Source organism: Carcharodon carcharias, chromosome 21 (genome assembly GCF_017639515.1).
Source record: "Carcharodon carcharias isolate sCarCar2 chromosome 21, sCarCar2.pri, whole genome shotgun sequence".
In the NCBI taxonomy this organism is placed as follows: Eukaryota; Metazoa; Chordata; class Chondrichthyes; order Lamniformes; family Lamnidae; genus Carcharodon; species Carcharodon carcharias.
In genome coordinates this window covers 33,460,398-33,477,866 of record NC_054487.1, presented here as the reverse complement: position 1 = coordinate 33,477,866, position 17,469 = coordinate 33,460,398, and the positions used below count along the sequence as shown (strand labels likewise).

The window sequence follows — 17,469 nt, the reverse complement described above, 5'->3', positions numbered from 1 at the left end:
GCTTATTGAGAGGCTTACTAGAGTTTGAAAGTTGTGCTTTTTCTGCCAATAGGTTGAAAGTGGCTCAGCAATATGTTCTAGCTCAAATTTGTAGCTCTGTGTTCACAAAAAGGCCTAGATGGAATGTGCTAGCAGCTTTGAACACATGGAGGAGGGCATCCTGATGACCATCATTCAGAGAACTCTTCAGTAATACAGCCTACCTTTAACACTAGTTACCTTCCCCTCCTTTGCTATGGTGCACTGAGGAGGAAGGCTGGAGGCGAACATGTACTGCTGCCTCCAACCATCACCATCCCACTGGGTCATGGATTTGTGCCCCCACTCTTTGGTCAGCTGGCTGCACTATTGATAGCTGTCAGATCCTGAAGTTCCAGCAGCATGCATCCCATCTGTCAAAGTCTAAAAGGTATTCTGATCCCAACTGTCATTAGGGCAGCATAAATGAAGGTGGAGGTATCAACTTGTTTCTAGCCAAAAGTTTGTCTTGAATCAAAAATCAAACACATCCTCAGAGTATTTAATATTTAAATTTAAAATATAGCTGAAAATTGCCAAGCCCAGCAAGCAAGATGAATATATTTAAGAAGGAAATAGATAGATTTCTGGACTCTAAATCATCAAGGGGTACGGGGTGAGCACGGGAGTATGGCATTGAGATAGAGGACCAGCAATGATCGCATTGAATGGCGGAGCAGGCTCGAAGGGCCGAATAACCTACTGCTGCTCTTATTTTCTATGTTTCTAAGAAGGGTTCACGGCAGTGGCAGGACCTCTGCAGGCTTTTTAAAGTCATCTGTGCAGGCACTCTACGCCTGTATACAGAGAGAACTATATCTGTGTGCATGTGCACACTGGGGTTTGGAGCTTAATTGAGAGGAAAATGTAGGAATAGAGGAGGGAATTGTTCATGGTACAGGATTTACAAGTTAGCTTCAGCAGCTCTAGTAATGGACTACAGTCAATTAAATTGGATGCACTGGGCCACCATTTAAGTAAATAAGATTCCAGATTGTGTTTCCATTGGCATAGTGGTAGCCAGAAAAGTTAAATTCCATAACTGAGCTTTCTTTTTGCAATGCATGTAAAATGTTAGATGTGGACAAGTTGTACCAGGTGTGTCACTTCACCTCTTACCATAAGACGCTTGAACTTTTTCTTGTAGGAGTCAGCTTTTTTTTTTATTTAAAACAAATGGATTGAAAATATGAAAATGGGATGACATAGTGTGGTGCAGAGTAACACATTTGAACAAGTCTGGGGTTAGCCCCTGTTTGTTCTGAACTGGCAGTTGTAAGCTGGATTGATATGGGGCACTGCAATAAGCATCCATGATCTCTGAAAACAAGTGAAATAGCAACCAGGATTCCTACTCCTGATTGACAGTCTATGACTGCTGATCAAACTAACCAAAAGCAAGTACCAAATTGTGTACTGTGGATATGTGTGTTAAGCCTGATCTTTGCCCCTACACCCACGATTAAATAATTCACTAGCATTCACTAAGTGCATTTATAAAGAATGGATAATTTGGTGAGTAAACGAAGGACTAACTGGAGCCCCAGAATAAGACACCTTCAGGGGGTGAAGGGAGTTATTTGACAAAGGATGATGTGTAATTAAAAACTCCTCTTAAAAAAAAGTTGATAATGCAGGATGTATTTACAGTAAGGTAATATTTTTAAGTACACAAAAAGTTATTTTGGCTCTATTAGCTAGATGTAACCAGTGGCACAGCTTTGAATTTACAGACAGAATTTGAATGATTTGCTCCATTATGGTCACACTAGTCAGAATATAAAAGTGGAAAGGGAAATAAGAGTGTTGTTATTTCTGCCTGGTCAGCAGGGTGGTAATCTGCTGCACAAGTTTTTCCACAAAAATTGCTAGCTTATGCTCTTTAGGCAAACAATTAAGTTTTCAACTTAAATGTAAAGGTTCTATTTTTACTTCTTTTATTTTACTTGTCTGTTTGGGGTTCCAACATTATTAAATTCTGACTAATTTTAACCGTGTTTTTTTTTTAGAAAAATCCCTTCCTGCAACATTTAAATTTTTTTTCTTTTGTTTCCTTTGTTCAGCTACTGTACTTTTTCCAGTAATCAGATTACATTCTATGTGTGTGTGTGTGAATATAAATACATACATATATATTATATATAAAAATAACACATGTCTTCCCTTTCTGTGATCCATTCTACTAGCTCTTAGAATGATAATCAGTGACTCAAACCATTGAGCTTAAGGTTAATAAGCTATTCTCTACCTCCATATAATTAAAGGTTAAATATTTGAATACTCTATTTCTTAATTGGAACAAAATGCATTATGGTATCTTAATTTAGTACCACATATCCGAATTGTATCATCTGTATGTTTTCAACACAACACTTGGTCAGTTAATTTTTTTCTAAAATAGTAACCGTAGTAAACTCAAACTGTTACAGCTGGAGTATGGACAAAAGGCTGCAAAACTCAGTTGGTAGTGCTTGTGTTTTCGGCACTATGGTTCCAAAATGGGGTCTGAGCATACATGCACAATTCTATTATAGGAATGTCACATGACATCTTAGGTAGGACATTAGTGTGGCCACAAGGAGCATCCACTGAAAGTATATACAGCAGGCAAATTGTGATGTCAATCAATGTGTAGCTTTGACTAAACACCAGCTGAGCCATTTTGGGACTCAACGGTCCAACTGATGCCCTTTTCTAACCTCACACAGCTGAACATGTGTTCAGCAGCAGAGAGGAATAACTCATGTACACTGTTTAAAGAGACCTTCAACCACTTTCAGGTTAGTTGCTGACTGATTTCTACTGTCGGTTGCTGAGATTGTAGAAATGTTTGGTGCTTTGTGCTTCTATTTAAAGGTATTGAAAGGAGGGGTGTGGCGGGCTCTGAAGAGCAAGCTGCCCATAGGGGGACAGGGAAGGGTAGAAAGCTCACAGCAGGAGGCAAATTCCACCCAGAGCCTTCAGGGAGCAGGGTTCTCCTACCTCAGCTTCAGCAAGGAACATTGCCTCAGGCATTTCTGCTTCACCTGGGAGGTCCTTACTGAATCTACCATCTGATGCAGGCAGAAATGCAGACTTGAGCAGTGCAAGGATGGAATTGCCAGTGGCTGTGAAGGTGACAGGGGCATGGACTTCTACGTGCCTGGCACATTCCAGGCTAGATATTGGTGATGTTCACAAAATGTCCCAGTTCGTTGTCCACTGAGGCAAGTCATTGAGGCTCTGTATGCTGAGAAAGCTGACTACATTGCACTCTGGCTAGCCAGGGAGCTGCAGAGACAGAGTGAGTGTATGGCTTCACGCACATTGCAAGTTCCCTTATGTTGCTGGGTGCCATTAACTGCATATATGTCACATTGTGGGCACCACAGATCAACTCTTCAATGTCCAGCTGTTATACTGCTTTACTTAGCACTTCATGCAAGTCAGTGGCAGGTATACTGGCAGCAGACATGATGTCTTCATTCTGCTACTGTCTGTTGTGCCATCTGCATTTGAGCAACCGCAGCAAAACTACTGGGTGGCAAGGGCTATTTGCTGCCCATCTGGCTCATGACTCAGTTTTGCAGTCCTTGCATATAACATCAGCAAGTATGTCTGATCAGCCCATTGGGGTGCATAAATGAAACTTTCTTTGCCTGGAATGCACTGGAGGAGCCCTTAATTTTCAACGGAGCACATTGTCAAGATTCAACAAGGACTGCCACATAATTTACAACCTCACCATCATAAGGAGGCAGCCCTTCCACTATGTATAAAGCAAACAGCTAAGGTGAGGAGGGAGAGGAAGAGGCAAACAACACTTCCCCTTTCTGGCCAGTTTTCTATGATTGATTCATCTGACTGCATGCAATACCAAATAACCACAATCCCAGTTCCCCACTCAACAACAGTCCCACACCTTATATTTCCACTGTCACTAATCATCACAACATCCTCTTGACTCCAACGCAAAAACAAAAGTCAGCACAAAATAAACATTCCAAATGAAATTTATAAAATAAATCATGCCATGCTGCATACATAATTAAACTAATCTCCCTTTCACATTCCCTTTGGTGCCTGCTCCCATGTGTCATGAGGTAACTAATAGGCAACTACTGCATCTTTACACCTTTTTGTATTTGAATGCTGAAACTCTCAGCAAGATACCACTGTAGCTGGTGAAATAGCAGAGCAAACCAGGCAACAACTTCCACGTTAACTGGTGCCTGGACATCAGAAATTGCTGTCCGATTTACTTCCTAATTATGGTGAGCGCTGATGAACTCACCGTTGTTTTTGAAACAAAATCCTGGCCGTTGTCTACTTCTCTTCATCACCTGGCTCTACAGATTGGGTGGGGGTGTGGGGCAGGGTACAGCTACAAAGAAATTTCAGGCTACTTTAAAGAGGTAATGATTGATTGAAACAGCCAACCAGCCTCGTCAGCCAGGTACATTAAATTCCTGTTATGTCACGTGGCCCAATCATGGTTTTGAAGTTTAAAAGCACAAACTCACCCTTCTCTCACTTGAACATAAATCACAAGCAAAATTTCTTCAGATTATTTTTCCTTAATTTTTCAATAGTTTCCTATAAGTTATTCTTTATTGAGTCTGCTAGTAAGAGTCACTTAATTAGGGCATTGTTTTCCTCATTTGTTTTTGTGCAATACTCAGTGCATATAATTTACATAAAAAGTTTTACGCCTTAAGCTAATTTATAGATCTATCCTCCACCAAAATAATTTATCCCTTGCACATACTTTACTCTGCAGGAGCTCACTCCACCACCAATATAACTTCTCCAAAAATACGACAAGCTGCATTTCAAGCATTAGAGGAACCAGCAGGGGCCAAGGGATGTTAGCTGGGTGCAAGCTATGACAGCCATGGTAATGTACATGCACAAACCCCACAAATAAAGACTGTTACTCCCAGGTTGCCAGCAGAAGTTCCGAGGATACCAAATGCCCAATTCTGGGAGGCTCCTGGTCAATGGGGCTGATTTGGTTATGCCAGGTTCATGAATATCTACCCCTCTGATGTGCATTGGAACATAATGATTCTGTGTACAGCTCTTTACTAGGAGTTGTCGTGGTGCTGTCAAGATGTGGGAAAGAAATAATCGTGAAAGCAATAGGGTGCTGATATGTGAACAAGTGGCTGATTGGAATGTCATCATTCAGCTGATCAAATCATCAGATGCACTTACTGATCTAAGCCTTGCAGTTCCATGTGACCACTGACAAATCTTGGCTGTATGATATTTTAAGAGGGGTAAGTTATTTTGCAGCAAGAACAGGAATGATAAGAATAGGGAACTTGATGTTCAGTCATAATTATGTTGCGCATAGTTTGCTAGTCCCACACTTAACGTCATTGTTATTCACACCATTAGTTTGCACCGTTTCCTGATTGTGTTGTGTCATTAGTAGACCGAGAAATAGGGAAGTTAAACTCAGTAACAACTGATACTTGTGTAGCCAAAGGATTATAACTTAGGAGTTGGACTTGATAATATCTATGAATATTCAAGGAAATCTGCAAAAAACTGTTGTTGACTATGTAAAGGTAATTGGTTTTTCAGAAAATATTTTTTTTCATTCTCTGTTTTTGTTTGAATTGAAGGCTTATGTTATAGACTGTGTCAAACTTGGGTTTGGATTATTTACAGAGAAGGCGTGGGTGTTATGTAGCTATAATATTAGAACAGTTTGGTTCTTTACAGTCCATGTTAATCTACTGTGAATATTGTTGCCATCGTATCTGATCACTTGCCATTGTTACAATTTAAAATGAAAGCTGTTTCCTGGAAAGATGAATAGCTGTCCCGCTGAGATGCAAGGACGTTTTTTCACTTTTGGTTGAAAACAAGTATGGAGATTTTTTAAAAATTTGAATGGATGTAGGCATCAATGAAACCACTGCAGTACTTTTCCAAGCATAATCATGGACCAATCCATTGGAAGTCCATGGTTGCCAACACTCTCTTAGGGTATAGTACCTGAAGGAGGAGGAAGAGACATCTGTGGCCTAGAATTTAGGTGGATGAGTGAGTTAGGCACATGTAGCTTGTTGACAGCATGAAAGAAAGAACAACAGGGAGGTATTTTTGCTCCAGAAGGTTTGTCTCAGTGGAGTTTTGTGAACTTCTTTCCAAAGTGTTTGATATTTTCACGTTTCTTACCATTACTTTAAAGAATTATAAACTCAAGGAAAGCATTAATGTAGCTCCCACTTATATGAATCTGGAAGGTCTGAGTTCAATCCCCATGCTGTCCTGAGCTCAGCTATCTCAGCTAAGATAACAATTGGGGATTACAATTGATTACAATGCCTCGACACCCCGCCACCCAAAGCCCTGAAGTATGTCAATCAATCTGAGTTCTTGGATTTAACGCTTCCCCACCAGCAGCTTTGAAGGTCAGGGGGCATCATAAATCCAGTAGGTGGCCAGCCCACCACCTACCCGCCTGCCACTCTCCTCACTGCACTTTTACCAGCGGCAGGGGTGGCACCTACCAGTGGGCCAACTTCAGTGCAACAAATGCTCACTGAAGGGTCTCGTCCTCCACCGCCTGGATTAAACCTGAGGCCACCAACAAGTGGCCAGCCTGGCAGGTTTCCCTGCGCAGGCTGACGGCGGGCAGGAGTTGGACCCTCCTTAACTGGCTCCTGGCCCCCTAGGAAGGTGCACCCCCCTCATGACCTCTCAAATCCCAGTCCCCCGCATTCCTCTTCCCAACTCCCAAACAATTACAAAGCTTCCATCCAATGGTGAACACCTCCTCAAGCCCTGAGTGTAGTACCAATAGTGACCACAGTGGTGTTTGAGTGGCAGCGCTTTAACACAGGACTTCCTGTCCCTGAGGAGTGGAAATCCCACTTCCAGCCTACAAACGGCTATTTGGCTGTTAAATGGATGTGGGGCAACTGTTCTTCCCCTCGACGGGTTCCACCCCCAACATTTTAGTCAGGGCAAGGGTGGGGGGGAAGGGACCACACGCCTCATGTAATTCAGCCCTTTATTACTGATCATTATTCAGGGACAATGCTACATTGTGCCATTTGTATAGTTATTGGACAAGAACAGTATGATGTCATTCATGGTTGAACAGTCTGCCAATTCTCACAATCTTGCCTTAAATTTGGAAAATGCCCACTTCTATGAAGGTCTGGATGGCTGCTGCCATCTGTGAACTAAATTGTCACAAAAGTTGATTTCTTAATCTACAGGAAAGGGGATGTGAGAAAAAGGGAGAGGAACAAACAAAAAACCACCAGAAACAAGAAGAGCTTCTGTATAATTCCTACCTAACTATTTTACTGATATAAGTACCAAAACAACAAGAGATAGTTATTTAAAAAAAAGTACTGTTCCTCAATATTAGCTTTCATATGGAATATTAATTAACAGCTACATAGGGAATAATGTAAATTGATGCTAAGCATATAAAATAAATTAAACATTCTTCTGAGCCAAACATTTATTTATATATCTGTTAGACTTTTAAGAATACTTGATTGATCTTGTGTTCCCTGTAAGGAGCTAGGCTTAAAGAGAACATGGGTCAGGACATCAGTGCTAGCATGATGAACTCCACATCCACAAGAACAATGGGGAGGCAGTAGCAGAGTGGTATTGTCACTGGACTAGCAATCCAGAGACACAGGGTAATGCTCTGGGAACCCAGGTTTGAATCCCACCATGGCCATGAAACCCATCTGGTTCACCAATGCCCTTTAGGGAAGGAAATCTGTTGTCCTTACCTGGTCTGATCTACATGTGACTCCAGACCCACAGCAATGTGATTGTCTCTTAAATGACCACTGAAACCAGCGTTAACCGAGGCACTGGTAACAATAGTGGCAAACCCAGCCTTGTCTACCCTGCAAAGTCCTCCTTACTAATATCTGTGGGGGCTTGTGCCGAAATTGGGAGAGCTGTCTCACAGACTAGTCAAGCAACAGCCTGACATAATCATCCTCACGGAATCATATCTAACAGATAATGTCCCAGACACTACCATCACCATCCCTGGGGTATGTCCTGTCCCACCAGCAGGACAGACCCAGCAGAGGTGGCGGCACAGAGGAGGCGGGAGAGAGTTGCCCTGGGAATCCTCAATATCGACTCTGGACATCAGGCCAAACATGGGCAAGGAAACCTTCTGCTACTCAGCACATACTGCCTGCGCTCAGCTGATGAATCAGTACTCCCTCATGTTGAACACTACTTGGAGGAAGCACTGAGGGTGGCAAGGGTGCAGAATGTACTCTGGGTGGGGAACTTCATTGTCGATCACCAAGAGTGGCTCGGTAACACTACCACATAAGCTGACTGAGTCCCATATGTTATGGCTGCTACACTGGGTCTGCGGCAGAAGGTGGGGAACCAACAAGAGGGAAAAACATACTTGACTTCATTTTCACCAACCTGCCTGCCACAGATGTATCTGTCCATGACAGTATTGGTCAGAGTGATCAGCGCACAGTCCTGTGGAGATAAAGTCCCATTCTCACACTGAGGATACCCTCCATCGTGTTGTGTGGTAGGATAAATGGGATAGTTTTCGAACAGATCTAACAACTCAAACCTGGCCAACCATGAAGCACTGTGAACCATCAGCAGCAGAAGAGTTGTACTCAACCACAAACTCACCTCATGGCCCGATATATCCCATACTTTACCATTACCGCCAAGCCAGGGGATCAACCCTGGTTCAATGAAAAGTGCAGGAGGGCATGCCAGGAGCAGCACCAGGCATACCTAAGAATGACGTGTCACACTTGTGAAGCTACAACTCAGGACTACTTGCGTGCCAAACAGCAAAAGCAGTGAGTGATAGACAGAGCTAAGAGAATCCACAACCAATGGATCAGATCTAAGCTCTGCAGTCCTGCCATATCCAGTTGTGAATATCAGTGGACATTTAGACAACTCACTGGAGGAGGAGGCTCCACAAATATACCCATCCTCGATGATGGGGAGCCCAGCATATCAGTGCAAAACATAAGGCTGAAGCATTCACTACAATCTTCAGCAAGAAGTGCCGAGTGGATGACCCATCTCGGCCTCCTCTGGAGCTCCTCAAAATCACAGATGCCAGTCTTCAGCTAATTCAATTCGCTCCACATGATATCAAGAAACAGCTGAAGGCACTGGATACTGCAAAGGCTATAGGTCCTGATAATATTCTGCAATAGTATTGACGTCTTGTGCTCCAGAATTTGCCGTGCCCTTAGCCAAGCTGTTCCAGTAGAGCTACAAGACTGGCATCTACCCAGCAATGTGGAAAATTTCCCAGGTGTGTCCTGTGCACAAAAATCAGGACAAATCCAACTTGACCAATTGCCACCCAATCAGTCTATTCCCCACCATTAGTAAAGTGCTGGAAGGGGTCATCAACAGTGCTACCAAGCAGCACTTGCTTAGCAATAACCTGGTCACTGATACTCAGTTTGGGCTCTGCCAGGATCAGTTAGCCCATGCCCTCATTATAGCCTTGTTCCAAACATGAACAAAAGTGCTGAGCTCCAGAGGTGAGATGAGAGTGACCGCCCTTGACATCGAGGCAGCATTTGACCAAGTGTGGCATCGAGGAGCCCTTGCAAAAGTGGAGTCAATGGGAATCGGGGGCAAAAACTCTCTGCTGGTTAGAGTCATACCTAACATAAAGGAAGATGGTTGTTTTTGGAGGTCAGTCATCTCAGCTCCAGGACATCACTGAAGGATAATGTCCTCGGCCCAACCATCTTCAGCTGCTTCATCAACGGCCTTCCTTCCATCATAAGGTCAGAAGTGGGAATGTTTGCTGATGTTTGTGCAATGTTCAGCACCATTCTCAACTCCTCAGATATTGAAGCAATCCATGCCCAAATGCAGCAAGACCTAGACAATATCCAGGCTTGGGCTGACAAGTGGCAAGTAACATTCGCGCTTCACAAATTCCAAGCAATGACCATCTCCAAGAGAGAATCTAACCATCGCCCCTTGACATTCAATGGCATTACCATTGTCGAATACCCTACTACCACATCCTGGGAGTTACCATTGACCAGAAACTAAACTGGATTAGCTATGTAAATACTGTGACTACAGGAACAGGTCAGAATTTAGGAATTCTGCAGTGAGTAACTCACCTCCTGTCTCCCCAAAGCCTGTCCACCATCTACAAGGCACAAGTCAGGAGTATGATGGAATACTCTCCACTTGCCTGGTTGGGTGCAGTTCCAACAACACCCCAGAATCTCAACACCATCCAGGACAATCCACTTGATTGACTCCTTTCCACAAACATTCATTCCTTCTACTGCCAACAAACAGTGGCAGCAGTGTGTACCATCAACAAAATGCACTGCAGAAACTCACCAAGGCTCCTTAGGCAACATCTACCAGACGCAGGACCAACTGCGACCTAGTAGGACAATGGCAGCAGACATATGGGAACACCATCACCCGGAAGATCCCCTCCAAACCACTCACTATCCTGACATGGAACTATATTACCATTCCTTCACTGTCGCTGGGTCAAAACCCTGGAACTCTCTCCCTAACAGCACTGTGGATGTACCTACATTACATGGACTGCTGCGATTCAAGAAGGCAGCTCATCACCACCTTCTCAAGGGCAATTAGGGACAGGCAAATGCTGGCCTAGCCAGTGATGCCCACATCCTGTAAATGAATTTAAAAAAAAACACAAGGCCATCACACATTCACTGGCATCTCACTCACTGCCAGCTCAAGGGAAATCACCACTGACTCTCACACACACCCTCACATCTCTATCTGGCCTCATCTCCTCTGGAGACTGCCTCCTCAGCCCTGACCACCTTGAGGCCACTTGCACATACACCTTGGCTTTGAGAACTGTGTGTGCAGCTGGAATTTAGATATGGCACCCGGAGTGAGGAAATGGTGAAGTAATGGCGTTTGGGGGCTATTCAGAGGCCGGCCGTCAGCTATACGACATGTTTCCTGTGGCTGCAGGAGGTGGGAAGTGGACGATACAGTGCAAAAACCGGCCCTTGCAGCTGGTGAGAAAAATGCCTTTGTTCACGCCCGCCACCACATTTCGTGCAATTCAAGGAAAATCCTGGCTTTAGGACCTTTGAATTGAGGAGCAAATCTGAAACACTCTGAAACATTAGGGAGGGGAATTTTTGGAATGTTTTTTCCAAAGAATAGTCACATGTCAGAGGAAACCCCAGGTGCGGGGATGGGGATATTTTGACTGTTAGTCAGCAGGGTAGTGAAAAGCCAAGTGGAGATAGAGGAGCAAGTCCTGCAGAGACTGGTTTGTGAGGAAAAGGATTAAGGCCCAGGGGTGGACAGCCAGAATCCTAACTATATGGCATCATAGAGCAAGACCAGTCCAGGGAAAGGAAGGGCAGAATAGAAAGGTTGTACTTGTAGGGACTCAATAATTTAGGTGACACATAGCGTCCTCTACAGTTGTGACATAAAGTGTTCCCTACCTAGTTTAAGGATATTTCGTTGCAAATGGAGAGAAATTTGGAAAGGGAGGGAGAAGATCTAGTTGTCATGGACCATGTTAGGATCAATGACGTGGGAATGAAAATGGAAGAGGTCCTGCTGAGGAAATATCAAAAGTTAGGAACAAAAATTAGAAAACAGGACCTTAGATTATAATCTTGGTTTTACGACATAAGCCATGTGGTAATTGGAAGGGGGACAGGCAGATCAGGAAGCTGAATGCTTGGCTGGAAAACACTTTCTGGGAAAGAGCGGTTCCTTTTTTTTTATTCATTCATGGGATGTGGACCGCTGGCTAGGCCAGCATTTATTGCCCATCCCTAACTGCCCTTGAGAAGGTGGTGGTGAGCTGCCTTCTTGAACCATTACAGTCCATGTGTTGTAGGTACACCCACAGTGCTATTAGGGAGGGAGTTCATGGGATAATAGCACTAGTACTGGGCAGGAAGAAGATTGTACTTCTTAGACAGACTCCATCTGAATTTGAGTGTGAGCGGTGTCCCAATAAATAAGGCTGTCAGTAGGACATCAAACTTGTAAGATGTGGGGGATGGTTGGGGGGTTGGGACCAAAATGAGATGTCTGAAGATAAAAGAAGTAGAAATAAGAGTAAACATCAAATTAAGGTAACGGATAAGGGTAACAAAATGGCCAGAAATCAAATACAGTTATAAAACAACAGGCAAAGAGAAAGTACAAAATTAAATTGTTATAATTATGATGTTTAAAAGATTATGTTTTGGGACTGTAGCTTTAAATTTAGGATAAATGAAGGGGGTCATGTGACCTGTTCTGCAGCCCACCTGACAAGTGTGGGTGGTTTGATTATTGGCGATCAAAGGAGTGCTTAGCTTGTTTTATTGAGAAGAAGATGTTTATACTTGGAGACAATGGCAGCAGTCTCTGAATTTATTATGAGTAGACTCTAAGTCTCCCAAAGTCCCAGAAAGGTATTGTTGATATTGGGTTGTAAACTGTCTATTTCTAAATTGAAAGGGAGTTGGGATTGAGGATAGCTAATTGCATTTCTACCTAAATGTGAAGTTAATGTGTTTCACATTGTCATGGGGGAAAGGGCAGAGGAACCCATTTTTGAAATCAGGTTACAGGCTTTCCTACAGATCTATGAATAGCACAAACAGATTGCAAGCATTCTGTGTGGTTAGCAGAGAGAAGAGGCTGCTTTGGCTTTATATGCTACCATACTCATATGCAGGAGGGAAAAGGTCTCTAGTCGAAAAGAGACATCCTGCGGCCATTTGGGGATCCTGGGAGATTCATCCTGGCATGGCCAGGATGAGAAGAGTTATCAGAACAGACTTTACTGTTGGTGGTAGATTTAAGAAGCTCTCCAAAATCCGAGGAAAGCACCTGAAGACAGTTGCTCATAGCTACTACTCGGTGATAAGGGAACCCATTGGAAGCTTGGAGAAACTATGAACTGCTTGCTATAAGGACTGTAATTCCGTGGAGCGTGCAATGTGTGATAAGTATAAAGTGGAAATAGCACTTTCTGTAGCTTAATGTATAAGTTGCCTAAGAAAAAGAACATAGGGCAGAATTTTCTGGCTGACGTGCGGGTGGTGGAGCCCGTACATCAGCATTTAAAATGTCGCGCGACCGTCCAGATGTCAGCGCGTGGCATCGCGATATTTCGGTCGGAGGGTGTGCAGAGCAGTGGGACGCATGCCTGCCATTAATTAAAGGCCTCGTTAAGGCCCTTAACTTGCCAATCGTCCAGGATTTTGAGGGGCCCGTGCGAATTTCGGGCCAGCGCACAGGCCCAACGGGCAGGCGGGTAGGAGATTTTTAAATATAAGTCATGCACTGGCAGGATATGTGGACTCAGAGGGGTTGTTCATATTTTCCACGAAGTTTTAATTTCAGAAAGTGTTTTAAAGTTGCCTGTGTGATTGTTAGCAGTTCACATCGATTTCCAAGAGCTTTTTGTGTTCTTTGAAACCAGTCTGCAAACAGTAATCTTTCTCGGGGCCTGCAGCTTTCCGGAGGCTTCCATTTAGCCTGGGGGTATGGGTTCTGACATCTCCACTGGAGGCAGCTCCTCTGAGGAGGAAGGGAGGGATACAATACAGAGGAGGCCAGGACTGGACAATCACCCTCCAGGGGAGCCACCTTTAGGAGGCCAGGCACAGGGTCAAGAGGTTGTCCAAGGTGGAAGAGGCCACAGAAGACACCACTATCCTGCTGCCAGGATATACAGGCGGCAAAGCAGCTACCTCAATATGACTGAGGTGCAGTGCCGAAGGACGCTCCAACTCTCAAGGGAGACAGTCACATATATTTGTCAGGTGATTGGCCCTGAGATATGTCCTAACTGTGTGGGTGGACACCCCATGTCAGCGGCTCTGAAGCTCACAGTTGCGCTCTACTTCTATGCCTTTGGCTCCTTCCAGGCTCGGTGGGTGATCTTTGTGGTGTCCCCCAATCAGCTGTCCACACTTGTGTCAAGCAGGTTACAGACACTTTGTTCGGACGGGTATTGACCTTCTTCCACTTCCGCTGCGACCAGGCAAGTCAGACACAGCGAACCAGAGGCTTCGAGGCCATTGCTGGCTTCCCCCGCATCCAGGGTGCAATAGACTGTACACATGTGGCCAGCAAGGTGCCAAGGTGAGCCCGGTGCCTTCGTCAACAGGAAGGGCTTCTACTCCATGAACGTGCAGATGGTATGTGATCACAAGATGCAGATTCTGCAAGTTTGTGCAAGGTACTCAGGCAGCTCCCATGACGCCAGAGTGGCCAGTTCCAGAATTGGTGCCTCCCCAGTTGTCGCAGCCTCAATGGAAGCAACATTGACTGGCAGAGGGGTGGAGGAGCTGCTGTCCTCATCCTCTCAGGGCACTCCGGAGCTCACAGTGACGACAGGCAGCTGCTGTGCTGACGTAGGTCCCATTGGACCTCCCTGCTCACCACAGATGCATGGACATCAAGTACCGATGCTTGGTGCCCACAATATCTCCCACATTGTGAATGACCACCCGTGGCCAGTACCGCTGTGAGAGCTTGCAGGTCAGAGCGTAACCCAATCAGAAGATTCTCCATCCAATCGAACCTCCTCTCCATGAGAGTTGCCAATCTCTCAGTGGAGGAAGCCTGCAGCTCTGCCCTGAGGTTCATGCCTTCATGTGCACTCTGCCTGGACTCCTCCATCGCTGAGACCAACTGAAGCATATCCTCATGCAACCCTGCCAGATGCAAATGTGATTCCTGCTGCTTGTCCTGCAGCTGCTGCATTGGTGACAACTCCAGAGGCACACCATCAGTGCTGGACTCAGCATGTGCCTCGTCCCCTGCAGCCCTCTGGCTGTTGGCACCATCGGCACTCTCTGCCCCTACCATCTCCTCCAGCGATTGTAAAGTGCCCTCTCCACTGTGACCCGGGACACTAACCGATGGTAAATTTCCCACCGAGGTGTGTGTGTCTGCGCTGGTGCCTGGCTGAAATGATGTGCTGCAAGTTGCACATCTTGGTTCTCAGGTGTGGAAGGGGGGCTCCGATGTCTGTGGGTGCGGCTATGTGGTGGTGATGTTGAAATTAACAACAAGAACAGTGCATCAGTTAGCGTAGTCAGTTCAACTTTTCAACCCCCCCCCCCCCCCGCCTCATAAGTCACTCACCCTTCAGGACCCTAAGGAGGGGTGGAAAATAGCCAAGAGGAGGCCCAAACATTAGACGTGCATACAGACAGGCTTATCAGGTGGCCTCAGGAATGCCACATGGAATGTTATGTACCATTGGAGTGGGGAGAGTGCAGAGGTTCCTGATCTGGATGCATGCTGGCCTGGAGAGTTGGAGTGATGAGGAAACATTGCAAACACTTGTGACATTTGCCGTGGAGCACAGGAGATTGACAGGTCACATTATTGACCTTCATACCATTATGAGAGGCATAGAACGGGACAGAAGGCAACATTTCCCCTTGGCGCAGGGATGAGTAATGTGGTGGCATTTATTTAGGTTGAGCGCCATGAGGTTGACAGGTGAGGTGCTGAGGACCTTTTGGACAGAGTAATGTGGGGCTCACTGGCTGAAAGGGTGCTGGAGGTCCCAAACCCTCTAAAATGGAATAAATCTTTGGCTGTGCAGCAGCGATCCAATGGCATGTTAGACCATGGGGATAGTGGTCACAACTGGGATAAAGTGACTTGGAAGGTAGTGGAGATGCAATTCTTCAAGGGGATGAGGGACCTTTGTGTATGACCCACACGTCAGAATGTCTCAGTCTGTGAATGAGCACTGTTGCAGCATTAACGATTGCAGCAACCATCAGTGCTTTGGATTGTGGGCAGACAGAGTGGATGGGACTGTGGACCTCAAATACCTGGCCGCTGCATCCCAGCCTTGCTGCCACCTGCTGGCCTGGCTGCCTGCCTCCTCCCCAGCTCCATGGCCTGCTCCTCAAAGGTCATGAGGCGCTGGAGCAGGGTGTGCCCACCTCCAGTCCTCTGGCACTCCCACTGATTGTGTTGACTTTTTGCTTGCAGAACAGAGAAGAACATTTATTGGGGTTGATCGCTCATGTACTCTGCATGCGCACACCGCTCTCCAATCACAGTGGCCCATCTGAGGCTTCCAGTGGCTCCTGTCCACACTACTAGTGATCAGTCACCAGAAGATAGTACAGCTGGTCCCAACCCCCTCCCCCAACAGCCATCTTGGACACATTTGGCGTCCATCACTTTGAATAGCACACATAGTCTTAGCGCCCATGGCAAGGAGGCACAACTAGGTGCGGCGCCGAGGCCAGCAGATGGCTCTTGGCCACGACACTTGAGGCTCCCCTTCCACCATCTCATCACCATCAATATGATGTGTTGGAGTTCTGAGTATGTGTCTAGCGGCCTCCCCTGCAGGTTGCCCCCAGACTACTCAAATGCCACAAACACCAACATATGCTGCGGGGAGAACCCATCTTCTCCTCCATCACTAAGGCTGATGTAAGCATGGTCAGTACCCGTTTGCCCACCCAGCGTGTGTCAAATGCCCAATGCAGTAACGACAGCAAGATGGGGGGGCATGGGTGGGCACAAATGCTAAGGCTACCTTCTGGGTAAAATGGCCAAGGCCAAAATGGTACTCACCCTTCCAGAGCACAGCAAATCATTGAATCTCTTGCGGCACTGGGTGCCTGTGCATCGCACATCATCATGGGCGCTGACAGTGTCACCAACCTCCTCCCACACCTGCCTGGTGACATGGGGGGGCCGTCCTCCTCCCATCGTCCGGATACAATATATCTCGATGGCTGGAAACCTCTTGAAGGAGGACAGCAAGACATGCATCGGAGAATCAAGGGGCACAGAGGCCCTCGGCTGGCCTCTCCTGCAGCCTGCCCCCCTCCTCCTGCTCATGCTCCTGACCAACCACAGCTGCCTCTCTCTCTCCCCGAGTGGCCATGGTGCACTGCCTCAAGCAGGCTGCCTGGCCACTCTTTATACAGACTGCCAGTTCCCCATTGGAACCGGCAGTCTTAACACGCCCACCCTGGGGACTATTTTCCCGTTCTCTACAGGCGTTGCTAACCCGCTGGGCAGGCCTTAATTGGCCCACCCGCGGAAAATAGTGGCACAGCCCGTTTCAGCGGCGGCAATCGGCTGCCCACCCACCACCGAGTCGGTTGGGCCCGCCCATCTGTCAAGGGCAAAATTCTGGCCATAGTATTAAATCATAGTGTTTTGTAGTCATTTGTTACAGTAAAAGTTTTAAACATAAAACTTTGTCATGTCATTCTTTCAGCAATCGACTGGAAGTTTAAATCTCTTTTTAAAAGTTATAAGTCTCTATGGGGATTGTAACAATTATCAAGAAATATAAAATGAAGTTGCAGAGTATTCTACAAATTGATAAACAACAAAAGAAAAATCGGGATAGGGTCACTAAGGAATACACATGATAAACTCTCAGATATTGACAGTGAAATGCCTGAAATATTAAATAATTAATTT

General features: G+C 45.7%; 1 protein-coding gene across 4 annotated transcripts in view; it reads left to right on the top strand.

Annotated features, from left to right (window-relative positions):
- The window catches only part of LOC121293108 (FYVE, RhoGEF and PH domain-containing protein 4-like), a 335,511-nt gene that overhangs the window by 183,584 nt on the left and 134,458 nt on the right, over positions 1-17,469 (top strand). The window contains exon 1 of one of the 4 annotated variants that reach the window (XM_041215768.1): positions 5,442-5,573. The exons of the other annotated variants lie outside the window; for them this stretch is intronic. The gene's annotated coding sequence lies outside the window, so the exon portion shown is untranslated. Of the gene's footprint in view, positions 1-5,441; positions 5,574-17,469 lie in introns of those variants that run through there. 4 annotated transcript variants of the gene reach the window in all.